Below are 20,708 nucleotides of genomic sequence, written 5' to 3' on the forward strand. Positions count from 1 at the left end.
GTCGTGGCGAAAAATTCGCTACAGATTTGTTGAATTATGAAATAGATCATAACACATTAAAGTACCTTTGCACTGAACTCACTATAGGATTGTTGTAGTCTTCAATATATAAAAAAAATTAAGAACTCGTATCATAACATTTGGCAACCAAGCACACCTGTTTATTAAATGATTACTTAATGCCCAACCCTCATGACCCAGTTCCCATCCATAACTAATAAAACATTAACAATGAAACTTATTTTGCGGAAATGCCCAATTTCAGTTTTGGACAAATGATAAACACTGGACACAAATCTCAAATTTTGGCAAAATCTTCAACACCAGTCAGAAGGTTTTATATAGCTGACAATCTGAGCTGTCATTTACTAGATAAAATACAAGTTAATTACACAAGAACAATCCCTTCAGGGAAGCACAGTACGAGGGTAAGTTTTTGGTAATTCTATATATTAGCTCCGCGCCTGTTTTTACCTTTTCAACTGTTTTTTTCTACACTTTTAGGGGTTCTGATACTGGCGGTGCACCTGTTTGTTGTCGGCCAAATGGAATGTCCCTTCGCCGTGTTTAGTACTGGCCTGGGGTGAGAGGTTACCCATACGTTAACAAGTTATTGCACTTGCCGGACGGGATATGAACCGTTCGAAACAGACGTACCCGTGCTCAGTCTTGTGAAGATCGCGTATGGAAACACCTTGTTGGATGGACTTCGGGGGTTAATTACAGGTTAATTAGACTCGAGCGCCAAAAATGAAAGGTAATTTCATAATTAGCAACCAAAAAACTGTAGAAAAAGTCAAGTTATAGTGCCCTCGGCGACGCGGAGCTACCCTATAGTTCTACCAAACTTTTTAGCTTTGTGTTAAATTAAATTGTTCTTCATAATCAAGGATGAGGAGAAAGATGTTGGCTGTGATACACAGAGGGACGTACCTTGAAAAGTCCTTGCAACAGCTTCTTGCTCAAGTCAGAGATTAACAGTTTGTCATTACTTGGAAAGATGTCTCTCCTCTTATCCTGGAGTTTGGTCGGTATCAACTGAAAGCAAAGGAAGAGATTAAAACGTTTCAAGGTTGCAGACTTCTAGCAAATGTTCAGGGCGGCCGGAAAAACACTGCAGTCATTTTATTTCACTGTTAAGACTGAGATGTGACAACCTGGTTGCCACATCTTCGAGTTCAGTGTAGGCTCAGTTTGAAGCAAAATGAAACGGAAGGATACATTTGGCTTTTTTTTTTTTTTTTTTTTTTTAGATATTTGAGTTTCCCTAATTATCAAATGTGCTAACGAGCAGTTTATTTTGTTATTTCAGAAAGCCTGGATGTCTTTTGTTATTTTTTCTTAGAGGCAAAGCATCACTTCAATTGATCGTTTACAATAAAGGAAAGTTAAAACATCTAAAATCCCATCTGGGAGATTTAAATAATTTCAAGGCACTCGAAACACTCTCCTTCTAGAATGTGATGGACTCTCGATGAGGAGCTTTGGCCATTGTGATTGAAAAGGGTTTATGGCTCCTCAATGACAGAACAGCATATTAAATACACATTCTTGACCTAAAGTAGGCCGATCAGAGGTGTGGAAAATTGTGCTAGGTTTCTCTTGTTATTACTGATGAATGGTTTAAGAAAATAACCACGAAACTATATATTAATCGTATGTTGTTTACTTTGGGAGTTATTTTATTCAATTTAGTCATCAAACACCTTCCCTTTTCTCATTACATTTCCCATTAGAATGATAAATTTGGCACCACACTGGCTGCAAAATACGACCATTACTTTTACTGCCACAACTGGCTGGTTTGGGTTATCTGATGATCTGTGGCAGCTGGCATCAAAACACAAAACGATTCCACGAAATGTGCTTGTGTGACATCACATTAAAGATCCGTCTTGAAATGCTATGAGCTGCTTGTGTTTAAAGTAATTTTCATATATGTTTCATCTGTTAGGTCACGCAGTGGTTTCCTGTAAGTGGATTTTCTGAACCATTAAATAACCGGAATCCCAAGGACCCCAGCATAAGCAGTTTACATCTTTGGTACTACAGAGTCCTTGTTTTTAGTACTGTCGGATCTCTGACGCCATTATACGAGTATCGTCTTCTCTGGTTTTACGTGTGGTGCTGTAACTCGCCTTATTGGTTGTGTAACGGAATTCGGTATTATAGATAGTGGGGGTCGCCAAATCACCCTTGCAGTATTGCCAGATCTATACAGTGCATATTTTAAGGAAATTTCTCTGGGCGACCAGATGGATGTTATGTTTTGTAATATGGGGAAAATACTACTGCCGAGCGCCGTTGGCGCGAGCCATAAGCTAGGGTAGTGGTTCTCTACCTGGGGGGCGTCAGCAATTTCCAGGGGAGGCGCGAGGCCTAGGGAAAATTTAAAAATTCTAGAATTATATTCGTTATTTTCTTAAGTGTGAGGAACTAATATTCAGAAGTTTATAAAAAAAAAAATGCAAATGTATCGCCTTTTAACGTTAGTTTCCTATAGTCTACCATTCTAGTTAGACTCGCTAGGCTTACCATTATTTTGTAATTATTTACCTCCCTTCCAATCCCTGGAAACCCCTTCTCTTTCTCTTTTTTTTTATTTTCCTCTTAATCTGGGAGGGAATTTTACTCATAAATGAAAGGGGTGCGTGGAGGGAAGGACCAACTCTTAGAGGGGGCGTGGTAATAAAAAGGTTGAGAACCACTGAGCTAGGGGTTCTTGGGTATGCGCTCCCCCAGCGGGGTGCGGGGCAGAGCCCAGGAAACAAAAACTTTTAGTGGGATTTGAAGGCATTAGAGCACAGTTCCATTATCAAAATTACAACTGTAGATACTTGAAATTTTATGATTAAAAAGGCTAATTTATGTCCAAACCCTGCTACAAAAAAAACTGATAGCCAACCTTTAGCCCTTGCCCTCCCTCACAAAAATGGATTTATTACAACCGTTGTAACTTTTCCATTTCTTAATCATTCCTGTTAATTTTGGGGGTTTGTCTGGTCGCCCAGCAGTCAAAAATTCTTCTTACTAGGCCACAATTGGTCGCCCAGTTATGTTAAAATATGCACTGGATCTATAAATATATCTACAGAATGTTGTTTTCGCGTGTTCCATTTTTTTCTGGTAAAACAGGCGGAATGTACAGATTTTTTAGGGTCTCGACACTTATTCCTAAAATTGACCTGCGAAATTGTAAAATATTTTATAAAAATTTAAAATTATTTAAAGCAGTTTGCTCTTGTGCATACATAACTCCAGAGCTAAACGTAAACTTAAACATTTTAGGAGGGTGGCAGACATCTCAGGAGGCGTGGGAGACAATTTGCTTCGGTGCTGTAAAGATTAAAATAAGATTTACATTGCTGGTACAATTTTCGCAGTTTCTTAGTCGAGACGGATGACGAACTTGTAATATTCCTGCCATAAAAGTGCCCGTCCATGCAGGAAGGTGAATATCGATCCCAGAGCCTAGAAAATGTGGGTAGCCTACTTGATGAGCTTACAGAGGGAAAAGGTAAGTGCATGGTTATGAGGAACTGCACCATGAGGCGTTCATAATATTAAGGGTCTTCAAGCTCCAAGTCGCATTTTTTTTTTTTTTTGCTCCAAAGTCTAAAAATATCCTACTTTTCCCATGGAAAAGCATACTTGCATAAGTACTGTAGACTCCAAAGTGGTCGAAAATCCCATTAACTAACAAAGGGTGGTGAACCCTTTGTTAGATAATGGGAAGCAACAAAAAAAAAAAAAGAACTCAAGATAAATGACAGATTTTTAAAAAGTTTTTTCACTATAGCCTATACATAATAGTGGCCCTTAATCAAGATAGGTGAAAGATTTTTTTTAACAAAAAAGTATATTTTTTTCACTATACATAATAGTGCCCGTTATAAAAGCTCATTTTTTCACTATATACATAATAGTGCCCTTTGTAAAGCGTCAAGCGCCTCTTCATTTCTGCATTAACCCTTTAACGCCGAAGCCCTATTTCCAAAAACGTCTCCCGTATGCCGGCGGCCTCCGAGAGGTAGCGCCGAAGCGGAAAAAAAGTTTTATTCAAAAAATCACAGCACGCTTAGTTTTCAAGATTAAGAGTTCATTTTTGGCTCCTTTTTTTCTCATTGCCTGAAGTTTAGTATGCAACCATCAGAAATAAAAAAAAAAATCATTATATATAAATATTGGAATATATGACAGCGAAAAAAAACTCGTATATAATTGTATACAAATTGCGCTGCAAGGAAAACGGTTAAAGCTAATGAGTTAATTTTTTTAGTTGTATTGCACACTAAATTGCGATGATTTTAGTATATAACAGATTGTAAAACGATTAAAGCAACACAGAGAAAATATTATCACAAAATAATGCATGAATTCGTAACGCGCGGACGTAAAAAAAAGTTTTTTTCAAAAATTCACCAAAAATCAAAATATTGTGCTAGAGACTTTCCAATTGTGCCAAAACGAAGGAAATTGATTGAATATTACTAGGCTGTAAGTTTTTTTAGCTTACAATTGCATTTTTTAACCATTTCGATCGAGTTAAAGTTGACCGAAGGTTGATTTTTTTCTATTTATCGTTATTTCGATGTAAATATAAAAAAACTGTGAAGAGCTAAAGGAATGATATATTTTTTGTTGTATTCTACATGAAATCGCGCACATTTTGATGTATAACACTTTATGTAACGAATAATATGAAACGGCGAAAAAATTACGGCAAGGTGACGCAAGAAATGACAGGATTTTCAGCGGAGTCCGCGCGCTCGGAGCGAAGAAAATTTTTTTTTTCAAAAATTCACCAAAAATCTACATATTGTGCTAGAGACTTTCCGTTTGTTGCAAAATGAAGGTAAATGATTGATTGTTACTCGAATGTAATAATTATGGCTTACGGATGCGTTTTTCGATCATTCCGGTCGAGTCAAAGTTGACCGAATGTTAAAATTTTGTCAGTTATCGTGATTTCGGCGAAAATATTAAAAAAACTGTGAAGAGCTAAAGGAATGAAATATTTTTTGTTGTATTCTACATGAAATTTCGCATATTTTGATGTATAACACTTTATGTAACGAATAATATGAAACGGCTAAAAAATTACGGCAAGCTGACGCAAGAAATGCTAGGATTTTCAGCGGAGTACGCGCGCGCGGAGCGAAGGAAATTTTTTTTTTTTTTCAAAAATTCACCAAAAATCTAAATAATGTGCTAGAGACTTTCCGTTTGTTGAAAAATTAAGGTAAATGATTGATTGTTACTCGAATGTAATAATTATGGCTTACGGATGCGTTTTTCGATCATTTCGGTCGAATCAAAGTTGACCGAATGTTAAAATTTTCAGTTATCGTGATTTCGATGTAAATATTAAAAAAATGTGAAGAGCTAAAGGAATGATATATTTTTTGTTGTATTCTACATGAAATTGCGCACATTTTGATGTATAACACTTTATGTAACGAATAATATGAAACGACGAAAAAATTACGGCAAGCTGACGCAAGAAATGACAGGATTTTCAGCGGAGTCCGCGCGCTCGGAGCGAAGAAACATTTTTTTTCAAAAATTCACCAAAAATCTACATATTGTGCTAGAGACTTTTCGTTTGTTGCAAAATGAAGTTAAATGATTGATTGTTACTCGAATGTAATAATTATGGCTTACGGATGCGTTTTTCGATCATTTCGGTCGAGTCAAAGTTGACCGAATGTTAAAATTTTGTCAGTTATCGTGATTTCGGCGAAAATATTAAAAACCTGTGAAGAGCTAAAGGAATGACATATTTTTTTTTGTATTCTAAATGAAATTGCGCACATTTTGATGTATAACACTTTATGTAACGAATAATATGAAACGGCGAAAAAATTACGGCAAGGTGACGCAAGAAATGACAGGAGTTTCAGCGGAATCCGCGCGCTCGGAGCTAAGAAAATTTTTTTTTCAAAAATTCACCAAAAATCTACATATTGTGCTAGAGACTTTCCGTTTGTTGCAAAATGAAGGTAAATGATTGATTGTTACTCGAATGTAATAATTATGGCTTACGGATGCGTTTTTCGATCATTCCGGTCGAGTCAAAGTTGACCGAATGTTAAAATTTTGTCAGTTATTGTGATTTCGGCGAAAATATTAAAAAACTGTGAAGAGCTAAAGGAATGACATATTTTTTGTTGTATTCTACATGAAATTGCTCACATTTTGATGTATAACACTTTATGTAACGAATAATATGAAACGGCGAAAAAATTACGGCAAGCTGACGCAAGAAATGCTAGGATTTTCAGCGGAGTATGCGCGCGCGGAGCGAAGGAAATTTTTTTTTTTTTTAAATTCACCAAAAATCTACATATTGTGCTAGAGACTTTCCGTTTGTTGCAAAATGAAGGTAAATGATTGATTGTTACTCGAATGTAATAATTATGGCTTACGGATGCGTTTTTCGATCATTTCGGTCGAATCAAAGTTGACCGAATGTTAAAATTTTCAGTTATCGTGATTTCGATGTAAATATTAAAAAACTGTGAAGAGCTAAAGGAATGATATATTTTTTGTTGTATTCTAAATGAAATTGCGCACATTTTGATGTATAACACTTTATGTAACGAATAATATGAAACGACGAAAAAATTACGGCAAGCTGACGCAAGAAATGACAGGATTTTCAGCGGAGTCCGCGCGCTCGGAGCGAAGAAAAATTGTTTTTCAAAAATTCACCAAAAATCTACATATTGTGCTAGAGACTTTCCGTTTGTTGCAAAATGAAGTTAAATGATTGATTGTTACTCGAATGTAATAATTATTGCTTACGGATGCGTTTTTTGATCATTTCGGTCGAGTCAAAATTGACCGAATGTTAAAATTTTGTCAGTTATCGTGATTTCGGCGAAAATATTAAAAAACTGTGAAGAGCTAAAGGAATGACATATTTTTTGTTGTATTCTAAATGAAATCTCGCACATTTTGATGTATAACACTTTATGTAACGAATAATATGAAACGGCGAAAAAATTACGGCAAGCTGACGCAAGAAATGCTAGGATTTTCAGCGGAGTACGCGCGCGCGGAACGAAGGAAAATTTTTTTTCAAAAATTCACCAAAAATCTAAATAATGTGCTAGAGACTTTCCGTTTGTTGCAAAATGAAGGTAAATGATTGATTGTTACTCGAATGTAATAATTATGGCTTACGGATGCGTTTTTCGATAATTTCGGTCGAATCAAAGTTGACCGAATGTTAAAATTTTGTCAGTTATCGTCATTTCGGCGAAAATATTAAAAACTTTTGAAGAGCTAAAGGAATGACATATTTTTTGTTGTATTCTACATGAAATTGCGCACATTATTATGTATAACAATTTATGTAACGAATAATATGAAACGGCGAAAAATTACGACAAGCTGACGCAAGAAATGACAAGATTTTCAGCGGAGTTTTGATTTTTTTACAAAATTCACCAAAAATCTAAATAATGTGCTAGAGACTTTCCGTTTGTTGCAAAATGAAGGTAAATGATTGATTGTTACTCGAATGTAATAATTATGGCTTACGGATGCGTTTTTCGATAATTTCGGTCGAATCAAAGTTGACCGAATGTTAAAATTTTGTCAGTTATCGTCATTTCGGCGAAAATATTAAAAACTTTTGAAGAGCTAAAGGAATGACATATTTTTTGTTGTATTCTACATGAAATTGCGCACATTATTATGTATAACAATTTATGTAACGAATAATATGAAACGGCGAAAAAATTACGACAAGCTGACGCAAGAAATGACAGGATTTTCAGCGGAGTCCGCGCGCGCGGAGCGAAGGAAAATGATTTTTTTTTACAAAATTCACCAAAAATCTAAATAATGTGCTAGAGACTTTCCGTTTGTTGCAAAATGAAGGTAAATGATTGATTGTTACTCGAATGTAATAATTATGGCTTACGGATGCGTGTTCGATCATTTCGGTCGAATCAAAGTTGACCAAATGTTAAAATTTTCAGTTATCGTGATTTCGATGTAAATATTAAAAAACTGTGAAGAGCTAAAGGAATTATATATTTTTTGTTGTATTCTAAATGAAAATGCGCACATTTTGATGTATAACACTTTATGTAACGAATAATATGAAACGGCGAAAAAATTACGGCAAACTGACGCAAGAAATGACAGGATTTTCAGCGGAGTCCGCGCGCTCGGAGCGAAGAAAATTTTTTTTTCAAAAATTCACCAAAAATCTACATATTGTGCTAGAGACTTTCCGTTTGTTGCAAAATAAGGTAAATGATTTATTGTTACTCGAATGTAATAATTATGGCTTACGGATGCGTTTTTCGATCATTTCGGTCGAGTCAAAGTTGACCGAATGTTAAAATTTTGTCAGTTATCGTGATTTCGGCGAAAATATTAAAAAACTGTGAAGAGCTAAAGGAATGAAATATTTTTTGTTGTATTCTACATGAAATTTCGCACATTTTGATGTATAAAACTTTATGTAACGAATAATATGAAACGGCTAAAAAATTACGGCAAGCTGACACAAGAAATGCTAGGATTTTCAGCGGAGTACGCGCGCGTTTGAGGAAATTTTTTCAAAAATTCACCAAAAATCTAAATGTGCCAGAGACTTTCCGTTTGTTGAAAAATGAAGGTAAATGATTGATTGTTACTCGAATGTAATAATTATGGCTTACGGATGCGTTTTTTCGATAATTTCGGTCGAATCAAAGTTGACCGAATGTTAAAATTTTGTCAGTTATCGTGATTTCGGCGAAAATATTAAAAACTGTGAAGAGCTAAAGGAATGAAATATTTTTGTTGTATTTTACATGAAATTTCGCACATTTTTATGTATAACACTTTATGTAACGAATAATATGAAACGGCGAAAAAATTACGGCAAGCTGACGCAAGAAATGCTAGGATTTTCAGCGGAGTACGCGCGCTCGGAGTGAAGGAAATTTTTTTTTTCAAAAATTCACCAAAAATCTAAATAATGTGCTAGAGACTTTCCGTTTGTTGCAAAATGAAGGTAAATGATTGATTGTTACTCGAATGTAATAATTATGGCTTACGGATGCGTTTTTCGATCATTTCGGTCGAATCAAAGTTGACCGAATGTTAAAATTTTCAGTTATCGTGATTTCGATGTAAATATTAAAAAACTGTGAAGAGCTAAAGGAATGATATATTTTTTGTTGTATTCTGTATGAAATTGCGCACATTTTGATGTATAACACTCTATGTAACGAATAATATGAAACGACGAAAAAATTACGGCAAGCTGACGCAAGAAATGACAGGATTTTTAGCGGAGTTCGCGCGCGCGGAGTGGAGGAAAATTTTTTTTTCAAAAATTCACCAAAATTCTAAATATTGTGCTAGAGACTTTCCGTTTGTTGCAAAATGAAGGTAAATGATTGTTTGTTACTTGAATGTAATAATTATGGCTTACGGATGCGTTTTTCGATCATTTCGGTCGAGTCAAAGTTGACCGAATGTTAAAATTCACTTTGGATGCTGGGTCCTTCTCCAGCATCCCAGTCTAAAACTCGCCTCACACGCTCACTTCCGACAGGCAGTATGCGCCTTTCACGGTCCTGACGCCTTTGTGACATCTCTGCAAATGTTCTGTTGCAGCATGAATACTCCAACACTGGCAAAAGTTCAACAAAACACGTCTGCGTCAAAATATCGCTCCCGCAAGGTGCTGCTCTGATGCGATGATGGGGAAATTCGGCGCATGCGCGTCTGGGTGACGCTCAGAAACAAAACAACAGCTGGATCCATGAACTCCCAGCATCCGCCGAGGCGCGATTTGAAATCTTCCGCAAACTAGGCCTACAATTATTTTTCTGCGAATATTTAAAAAAAGCATTTTCAGTCGACGTTTGCAACGTCCACTCGGCATTCGACAGACAATTTTGGACGACGTTTAAAACGTCCAACAGGCGTTTAAGGGTTAATCATGTCATGTATATTACCTGTTATTATTTCATATTTTTATACTCTCTCCATACGTATTATTGTCTGGCCTTTCCGCCTATGTATGTAGCCACTTTTGTACGTTTATTGTAACATGAATTATTATCATTTATATGTCATCTAACAAACACATATTCTTGCCCAAATGTGTGACATGGGATCCGCAGGTCGGTGACCACCTTTCCATCCGCATTCCTCAATGTATACCTGCTTCCGAAAAATAAATCAGTCATACCCAGACCTGTGTCTCGAATCTCACAGCTGGTGACCTGAGGAGTGACAGGTAAACATGCAGTTTTGGCCCAAGCATTAACAGACTAAATGCAGTAAACCCCCTGAATTTGCATTCTCATGATTCGCGGACTCATGCATTCGTGGATTTCTCTGTGGAACGTACCTACCCATTATTCGCGGAAAATTCGCCCGTTCGCGGTATTTTTCACAGAGAAATATTCACTAATTACTGTATTTTCATATTTTCATGACTAAATGCACTTTTTGTGATAAAACTATTAAAATACTCATGTACAAGTATTTTTAGAGGGTTTTTCTTGTGTTTAAATTATCAAAATAGGCAGTTCTAAGTGTTTTTTGAGGGGTTTTAAGTATTCGCGGATTTTAGCTATTTACGGGGCCACCCCCTACAGATATAGGGGGTTTACTGTACAGCTGCATTTACCTTCAGAGAGCCTTTAGCAGACTCAAAATGACGACACAGTCTAGGCCTCTGAAAGCTCCTTCCTCAGAGGAAACCCAAGCCATTGTAAAGATGGTATTGAGTGACATACTGGCTGGGTGTTGTCTAGTTTATTGGTGGTTCCTTACTGCATCAATGTACAGAATCTTCAAAGTTGTTATTGGCTGGTGCGAGCCACTAAGTAGTTTCTACACACAGACAGGGCAAAACAGAGGTTATGTTTGGGACATCTGTGCTTGTGGACAGACAAACAGATGGTGATTGTGAGACACATAATAAATGTACAATGATAAAACATATATCAATGGAAAGGCCAGGAAATTCCACATATGGACACTTGCATGGGATTCGAGACAGATTAATGAATACAATGCAGTAGCATAATATATGTGAAAAATGGCAAGATGTTGTAAGAGCCTGACGCCGTCTCTTCCTAACACGTGTGTGTTCGTGTGTTCGTCAATCGTCATCCATCGGAGTGGACAAGACAAAACAACAGCATCTCATTTTCTTTCTCTAATGGAACACGATTTCAACCATACAATATTTCCGTCTGTTTCTCCCTAACCATTATTGTCTTGGTTTATGTACAATCACCACTACTTGCATTGCCATGCAAGCATTCTAATCATGTACTCATAATGTTCCACCAAATCTTCTTGATCAAACTGTATGTATGTTTCTGTTTGTAAAGACACCAAACATCTTGCCATTTCACATATATTGTGCTACTGCATTGTATTCATTAATCTGTCTTGAATCTCATGCAATTGGCCATATGTAGAGTTTCCTGGCCTTTCCATTGATGTATGTTTCGTAACTGTATGTTAATCATGTCTCTCAATATCACCATCTGTTTGCCGACAAACACAGATGCCCGATTCTGTACCTCTGTTTTACCTGTCTGTGTGTAGATGCTACCTAACCGCTGTCACGTGTTAATAACATCTTCGAAGACTGTGTACATAAATCTCAGCTAGGAACGACCAATAAGCCAGTAAACACCCAGCCAGTATGTCACTCAATCCCCAGTCCTTACAACGTTTGGCATCTTCACAAACAGAAACATACGTACAGTTTGACAGAAGATTCGGTGGAACATTGTGAGTACATGATTGGAATGCTTGCATGGCAATGCAAGTAGTGGTGATTGTACATGAATCGAGACAACAATGGTTAGAGAGAAACAGACGGAAATATTATATGGTAGAAGTTGCGTTCCTTCGAGCGCTTCCCTCCAGCTGATGCACGGAAGGGAGAGAGAGAAAGCGGGATGCTTTGTCTTGTTTTCTCCGATGGATGATTCACACACACGTGCGCCCATAAGACTGCCAATGCAGTCTCTTACAATAGTCCCCCTCGCAAGCAAGGCCCCGATGCGGAAATCGTCTTGCTGACAATTGGAATGGGCACGAAGGGCTTGGGCTTTGGGCAGGCAGGAGGCTGAAGGGCAGCGCCGGCCAGCAGGAAATCAAGGAGGATGGTAGCGGGATGAAGGATGACATCGGCTGATCCTTCGTTGGTCAGGTCGTCCTGTATGAGTTCGTGGGCAGTGGCAGGCTGCCTGGAGGAGGCGTCCAGGGTTCCTGTGGTGGGCCGGGTCATCGGATCGGATGTCTGCCATCAGCTACTTTGGGTCACTCCGGGGTCACCAGTGTAAGGATGGTATTGAGTGACATACTGGCTGGGTGTTGTCTAGTTTATTAGTGGTTCCTTACTGCATCAATGTACAGAATCTTCGAAGTTGTTATTGGCTGGTGCAAGCCGCAAAGTAGTTTCAATACACAGACAGGGCAAAACAGAGGTTATGTTTGGGACATCTGTGCTTGTGGACAGACACACAGATGGCAATTGTGAGAGACAATAAATGTAAAATGATAAAACATATATTAATGCAAAGGCCAGGAAATTCCACATGTGGACATTTGCATGAGATTTGAGACAGATTAATGAATAAAATTCAGTAGCATAATATATGTGAAATGGTGAGACGTTTGGCGTCTTCACAAACAGAAACATACGTACAGTTTGACACAAAAGATTTGGTGAACATTATGAGTACATGATTGGAATGCTTGCATGGCAATGCAAGTAGTGGCAATTGTACATGAATCGAGACAGCAATGGTTAGAGAAAAATGGACAGAAATATTGTATGGTAGAAGCTGCGTTCCTTCCATCGCTCCCCTCCAGCTGACGCATGGAAGGGGGAGAGAGAAAGCGGGATGCTTTGTCTTGCTTTCTCCGATGGATGATTCACACACGCGTGCGCCCGTAAGACCGCCAATGTGGTCTCTTACAATAGTTCCCCCCAACAAGCAAGGCCCCGATTCAGAAATCGTCTTGCTGACAATTAATATGGGCGTGAAGGGCTTGGGCTTTGGGCTGGCAGGAGGCTGAAGAGCGGCGCTGGCCAGCAGGAACTTGAGGAGGATGGTAGCGGGATGAAGGATGACATCGGCTGATCCTTCGTTGATCAGGTCGTTATGTATGAGTTCGTGGGCAGTGGCAGGCTGCCTGGAGGAGGCGTCCAAGGTTCCTGTGGTGGGGTGGGTCATCTCGGAGGGTCAGACATCTACTGAAAGCTCGGGAACGGCGGGAAGGTGAGTCGGGGAGGCGATGAAGGGTTCGTTGGCGAGTGGGTTGTCATCTTGGGTCGGATGTCTGCTATCAGCTACTTCGGGTCACTCCGGGGTCACCAGTGTACGGATGGTATTGAGTGACATATTGGCTGGGTGTTGTCGAGTTTATTGGTGGTTCCTTACTACATCAATGTACAGAATCTTTGAAGTTGTTATTGGCTGGTGCAAGCTGCAAAGTAGTTTCTACACAGACAGGGCAAAACAGAGGTTATGTTTTGGAAATCTGTGCTTGTGGACAGACAAACAGATGGCGATTGTGAGAGACATAATAAATGTACAATGATAAACCATATATCAATGGAAAGGCCATGAAATTCCACATATGGACACTTGCATGAGATTCGAGACAGATTAATGAATACAATGCAGTAGCATAATACATGTCAAGTGGCGAGAAGTTTGGCGTCTTCACAAACAGAAACATACGTACAGTTTGACACAGAAGATTTGGTGGAACATTGTGAGTACATGACTGGAATGCTTGCATGGCAGTGCAAGTAGTGGTGATTGCACATGAATCGAGAAAACAATGGTTAGAGAGAAACAGACAGAAATACTGTATGGTAGAAGTTCCGTTCCTTTGAGCGCTCCCCTCCAGCTGACGCACAGAAGGGAGAGAGAGAAAGTGGGATGCTTTGTCTTGTTTTCTCCGATGGATGATTCGTACACACGTGTGCCTGTAAGACCGCCAATGCGGTCTCTTACAATAGTACACCCCCCCAAGCAAGGCCCCAATTCGGAAATTGTCTTGCTGACAATTGGAATGGGCGCGAAGGGCTTTGGCTTTGGGCGGGCAGGAGGCTGAAGGGCGGCGCCGGCCAGCAGGAACTCGAGGAGGATGGTAGTGGGATGAAGGATGACATTGGCTGATCCTTCGTTGGTCAGGTCGTCCTGTACGAGTTCGCGGGTGGCGGCAGGCTGCCTGGAGGAGGCGTCCAGGGTTCCTGTGGTGGGGTGGGTCATCTCGGAATTACAGTCCGTTAGTCCGAAGGCCCGATAGTCCGAAGGCCCGATAGTCCGAAGGTCCGATAGTCGTAGGTTGGTATTTTTATGGGTGTTTACTGGTTACAATTTTGCCGTATTAGCTATGGAGGGGTGGGGGGCTGATTACAGTCCGTCGGACTATCGGGCCTTCTGACTTTCGGACTATCGGACCTTCGGACTATCGGGCCTGCTGACTTTCGGACTATCGGGCCTGCTGACTTTCGGACTATCGGACCTTCGGACTATCGGGCCTTCGGACTATAGGGCGGTCACCCATCTCGGAGGGTCGGACATCTGCTGAAAGCTCGGGAACGGCGGGAAGGTGAGTTGGGGAGGCGATGAACGGTTCGTTGGCGCGTGGGTCATCATCTTGGGTTGGACATCCGCCATCAGCTACTTCGGGTCATTCCGGGGTCACCAGTGTAAGGATGGTAGGCCTATTGAGTGACATACTGGGTGGGTGTTGTCTAGTTTATTGGTGGTTCCTTACTGCATCAATGTACTGAATCTTCAAAGTTGTTACTGGCTGGTGCAAGCCGCAAAGTAATTTCTACACACAGACAAGGCAAAACAGAGGTCATGTTTTGGACAACTGTGCTTGTGGACAGACAAACAGATGGCGATTGTGAGAGACATAATAAACGTACAATGATAAAACATATATCAATGGAAAGGCCAGGAAATTCCATATATGTACACTTGCATGAGATTCGAGACAGATTAATGAATACAGTGCAGTAGCCTAACATATGTGAAATGGTGAGAAGTGTGGCATCTTCACAAACAGAAACATATGTACAGTTTGACACAGAAGATTCAGTGGACCATTATGAGTACATGATTGGAATGCTTGCAAGGCAATGCAAGTAGTGGTGATTGTACATGAATCAAGACAACAATGGTTAGAGAGAAACAGACAGAAGTATTGTATGGTAGAAGTTGCGTTCCTTTGAGTGCTCCCCTCCAGCTGATGCACGGAAGGGAGAGAGAGAGAATGCGGGATGCTTTGTCTTGTTTTCTCCGATGGATGATTCACACACACGTTCACCGGTAAGACTGCCAATGCGGTCTCTTACACCATTAACAGACTAATAACGGCGTCCCCGCAAGGGCACATTTTGGCATTTCAAACGGTTTTGGCCCACGCCATTCACGACTCACATCGACCACTTGAATTCTAACACCATTATTGGACTAAATACGGCGAGTACTCGCGTTTTGTTGTGTGACAGTAAAGATGGCAGAGTCTGAATTACAATGTGAATCTGTAAACACGGAAATCCTCTACGTGCCCCTTTCGCAGACAAAGCCAGATGTGATGAAACTCCCCCCCGTTTTCACGCCAGAACACAGTATCTTGGTTTCTGCGCGCTGATGCTCACTTCCGTGTGGCGCACATCACAGATGAGAAGACCAAGGCAGACGCTACCATGATGGCACTCCCTATAGAGGTCTTCAACAAAATCTCCCTATGGCTTGACTCACAGCCAGACAAGGTCACATACTTGGCCTTGCTAGACAAGCTGATACAAACATATTACATGCCCGTCCCCGAAAGAGCACAGCGTGCACTAGACCTATTGACCCAGCCCTAGGGGAAGCATCACCCAGGGACGCCTGGGACGAACTGCGAGGTCTGGTAACACTACCGGGCGTCAACACAGACGGGCGCAGGAAGGAAATCAGCCTAACAAAAGGAATACTCCTGCGGCGCCTTCTGCAGGAGGTAAGGGGCCAAATTAAAGATGCAGATGCCCTTCCCATGGACGAGCTGGTCGATGTCGCACAGAAAATTCATGAGGCCACTAAAGCCTCCAAACATGCCGCCGCCCTCACAAACTGTAGTCTGACGACGGAGGACGAGGACTCAGAAAACTTAAATGCGAGGATGTACCCGATGTGGTGCTACTTCCACAGGAGATTTGGCCCCAGCGCCAAGAACTGCAGATCTCCCTTTTCCTTCACAAAAAACGAGAAGGGTGGCCACAAGTAACAGCAGTGGCCGTGAAAGACAATGTCTCCTGACCAGCAGGATTCTTCATCAGGGACGAAATATCAAAGCGATGCCTGCTGGTTGACACGGGGGGTATGCAGTCGATGTTCCTGCTGTTGGAGGATGACTGCACCCAGACAGCTGACTCCACACCCTCCCTGTTAGCCGCAAACGGAACCGCCATCCGCTGTTATGGAACCACGACCCGCACAATCTCCATCTTGGGCCGCAGGTACCACTGGCCTTTCGTCATTGTGGAGGTCAATTTCCCCCTCCTGGGCGCCGATTTCCTGGGACACCACGGACTCCTGGTCGACGTCGGCAGGCAACGCCTCCTCGACACCGGAACCTGCCACTCCCAACCACTCTCCACCAGACTGGGGATGCCTGCCGTCTGCTTCACAGCCTCCAACAATTACACTGCCCTCCTCCAGGAGTTCCCGGAAATTTTTAAACCAGAGCTCTGCCAGTTGCCGGGGGCCAGGGCCATGCATGGCATCTTCCACCACATAACTACAACTGGCCCCCCAACTCATGCCAAGTTGCGTTGCCTGCCTCCCCAAAAACTACAAGACGCCAAATGGGCTTTCACCAAGATAGAACAAATGGGCGTCTGTACCAAAGCATTGAGCTTGTGGGCGTCTCCCCTACATATGGTAAAGAAGTCAGATGGCTCCTGGAGGCCCTGTGGAGACTACCATTGTCTGAATTTAGTTACCACACCAGACCACTACCCGCTGCCGAACATGCAAGACCTAACGAGTGCCCTTCCGGGGACCAAGGTCTTCACTAAGATGGACTTGCTTAAATCATACTTTCAGGTTCCTGTGCATCCTGACGACGTTCCGAAGACAGCCATCATCACGCCATTTGGGACGTACACCTTCTACTCCACCTACGGCCTCAGGAATGTGGGGGCCACATTCCAACGCCTGATGGACACAATCCTGGGGGACCTACCCTTCTGCATCTGTTACATAGACAACATCCTTATCTTCTCCAGGTCCCCAGAGGAACACCTTCGCCAATTCTGCGCCGTCCTGAAATGCCTGCAGAACGGATTGGTTGTCAGGTTCGACAAATGCACATTCGGGGTGGAAAACATAGACGACATCCTTATCTTCTCCAGGTCCCCAGAGGAACACCTTCGCCACATCTGCGCCGTCCTGAAATGCCTGCAGGAGAACTGATTAGTTGTCAGGTTCGACAAATGCACATTCGGGGTGGAAAAAATAATTTCCTCGGACACGAGATCTTGCCAGCAGGAGTACGCCCCATGGCCTCAAAAGTGAAAGCAATAAAAAAGTTCCTGACACCACAGACAATCAAGGCCCTTCAAGAGTTCCTCGGCATGGTGAACTACTATCGCCGTTTCATCCCAGGCATCGCCCGCATCATGTATCCCGACAGTAGAACTGAAGGGCAAGCCAAAAACGCTGACGTGGGATGCTCCGCAGCAACAGGCGTTCGAAGAGATGAAGACAGCCCTTGTGAGTGCCACCGCCTTGACGCATCATAGCCCCACCGCTGCCCTGAGACTCACCACCGACGCCAGCAACATCACCTGCGGGGCTGTGCTCAAGGAAATAGTCGACGGCGCCCCCTGACCTCTGGCCTTCTTCAGTCACAAGTTACCACCGGCAGAGACCCGCTACAGCGCCTTCGACAGGGAGCTGCTCGCAATCTACGTGGCTGTGCGTCACTTTAAATACCTGCTTGACGGTGCTCAATTCACTATCCTCACGGACCACAAGCCCCTGGTGCATGCATTCGTGAAGGCGGGCGACGCGTGGTCAGCAAGGCAGCAGTGACACTTGGCTGCCATCTCCGAGTTTGGTTGCACCATCACCTACGTCCCCGGCAGGAAGAATCCAGTAGCCGATGCCCTGTCACGGGTGGAAATCAATTCCCTCCACCTCAGCATAGACTACGAGGACCTGGCAAGGGAGCAAGCAGCAGACCCGGAAATGGCAGCCTACAAGACAGCACTGACAGGACTCAAGAGGGAGGACGTGCCCTTGGGAGGTTCGGGCGCAACACTTCTCTGCGACACAAGCACCTGGCGCCCACGCTGTGAGGAGGAAGAAGACGTTCGACATCATTCACAGCCTCTCCCATCCATCAGGGTGTACAGCGACATGCCTAATGGCAGAAAAGTTTGTGTGGCATGGCATCAGGAAGGACGGCTGCCAGTGGGCGAGGGGCTGTATCCCGTGCCAAACCAGCAAGATCACAAGGCACACAGAATCAGGCATTGATTTCCTCCAACCTCGTTGGCGCTTCGGCCACATCCACATAGACGTCGTTGGGCGTCTACCGCAGTTTGGGGGCGCCAGGTACCTCCTGACGGTCATAGATCGCTCCACTCGCTGGCCAGAGGCGACACCCTATGGAGGAGGCGTCAACAGCATCCTACGCAGAAGCCCTTCTCTTCAGTTGGATCAGCCGCTTCGTGGTGCCAGACAGCATTACTACGCACAAGGGCTCAGCATTCCTGTCAGAACTCTGGGTCTCCCTGGCACGCCTGATGGGTATGACACTTCACAGCATGACGGCCTACAACTGCAGAAAAACTCAACGGAGAAACACTAGCTGTGCCACGGGAATTCTTCCCGCTGTCAGCTGATGGCACAGACACCCTCTGCCAAGGTTGAGAAAACTAGCACATTAGTTCGCGCCTTGCCATAAGACCTTCATGGACAGAACCATACCTACATACCTACTGCCTGGCTGGCCTGGATTGATGCACTTACGTCTTGTTAGGATAGACGCCCTTGACCTTACCGAGTCATAGGGGGGGTTACTTATAAAGGCATCAAGCGCCTCTTCATTTCTGCATTAATCACATCATGTATATTACCTGTTATTATTTCATATTTTTATACATCTCTTCATACATATTATTGTCCGGCCTTTCCGCCGATGTATGTAACCACCTTTGTATGTTTCTTGTAACACCAATTATTCTCATTTATATGTCATCTAACAAACAAATTCTTGCCCAAATGCATGACATGGGATCTGCAGGTCAGTGACCACCTTTCTGTCCGCGTTCCTTGATGCATACCTGCTTCCGAAAAATAAATCGGTCATACCCAGATCTGTCGTCTTGAATCTCACCCCCTTAAAAAAGTTTATTTTTTTCATTATATACATAATAGTGCCCCTTATTATAGTTTAATATCATTATTTTCTGTCATTCATATTAAAAGAATAAGATTTTAATAAATATATGTATATAATATTAGTGTTTTATTGCATTTTCATCCATAATCTACCCCTGTGGATGTATTAATCTATGCCTAGGTAAGTAAAATTTCTTAAAATGCTTAATTTTAAGTATTTATTACGTTTAATTATATTTAAAAATATGTATTTTATACTTTTTTGACATATCCATAAAAACACCCTTTCATTCCCTAAGCGCTGCTATTAAAAACAAGGCAGTCATAAAGGATTTAGCCAAAAACAATAATGAGGTCCTAAAGTAGATAAGATTACTTTTCAAATGCAACAAACATTTTTAAAATCTGTTAAAAAATCAGAGATCTGCATGTTTGAAAATTGCCAATTTTCACGCACGTTTTTCTCACGATTTTGTTTTTTTTAATCAGCACATGGAGACCCCTAATATTGTGAACGCCTCATTTTGTAATATTTATATAATTATAAAAGTTACCAGGAGACGTATACATAAATGGAATTTTGGGGGGTATTCAGTATTTTAGGAAGTTAAAGTATACATTTTTACAAAATTTATTGCACCAAAAAACAGTAACATCTATATGTGCAATAGGCCTATTGCATGAATGGCATTGGGGAAGGTGCGACTGTTAGGCATTACAGACTGTCTATTGTACACCACTATCGTGTAAGTTTCTGTGTGTGCTTTTCCTTGTACAGTATTGGGTTATGCGTGATATGAACTTCAGCTTCTTCTGGCCTGGTCACTTTCAGCTGGAAATCCCATCAGGTCTAGGTCCTCTTTCATCCCATTTTTCCATTTCTTGAGCTTTTCTTTGGGTCTTTGTAGTGTTACCTACATACCTGTTACTTTATTGATTGGGCTCAGTGTTCCTCAGCCTTTTTTATAGCATGTTCAAGCTGTCTCAGATTATTTTCCAGCCACTGAACATTGGCTGTCGGCCACTTCCCCATTTGTAATACAGGCCTGTATAGTCTTTCCACTGTACTCTGGCCATGAATCTTAAAATTCCAGCGCCATACCTTTTCCAATAAATTTGTCATTGCCAATTTTTCCCCCGTACAGCTGTAGAGGCCTTATATATACCTTGTAAGTGTTTGCATTCTTAATTTATGCAATATTTTTGTTTCCTTTTCATCCAGGCTGCAACTCCTCTTTTAAGATATGCCCTTTCAGCCCCTGCTTCACAGTCCATTGTGTCTCCGAACTAATAGAA

General features: G+C 41.7%; 1 protein-coding gene across 6 annotated transcripts in view; it reads left to right on the forward strand.

Annotated features, from left to right (window-relative positions):
* Positions 1-2,053: 2,053 nt before the first annotated feature.
* The window catches only part of LOC136831413 (uncharacterized), a 46,671-nt gene continuing 28,016 nt past the window's right edge, over positions 2,054-20,708 (forward strand). For 3 of the 6 annotated variants that reach the window (XM_067091815.1, XM_067091812.1, XM_067091811.1), the window contains exons 1-2: positions 2,069-2,163; positions 3,289-3,517. The gene's annotated coding sequence lies outside the window, so the exon portion shown is untranslated. Of the gene's footprint in view, positions 2,164-3,288; positions 3,518-20,708 lie in introns of all 6 variants that reach the window. The other 3 variants (XM_067091816.1, XM_067091814.1, XM_067091813.1) reach the window with 2 other exon arrangements.

This window comes from Macrobrachium rosenbergii, chromosome 48, assembly GCF_040412425.1.
Source record: "Macrobrachium rosenbergii isolate ZJJX-2024 chromosome 48, ASM4041242v1, whole genome shotgun sequence".
Lineage (NCBI taxonomy): Eukaryota > Metazoa > Arthropoda > Malacostraca > Decapoda > Palaemonidae > Macrobrachium > Macrobrachium rosenbergii.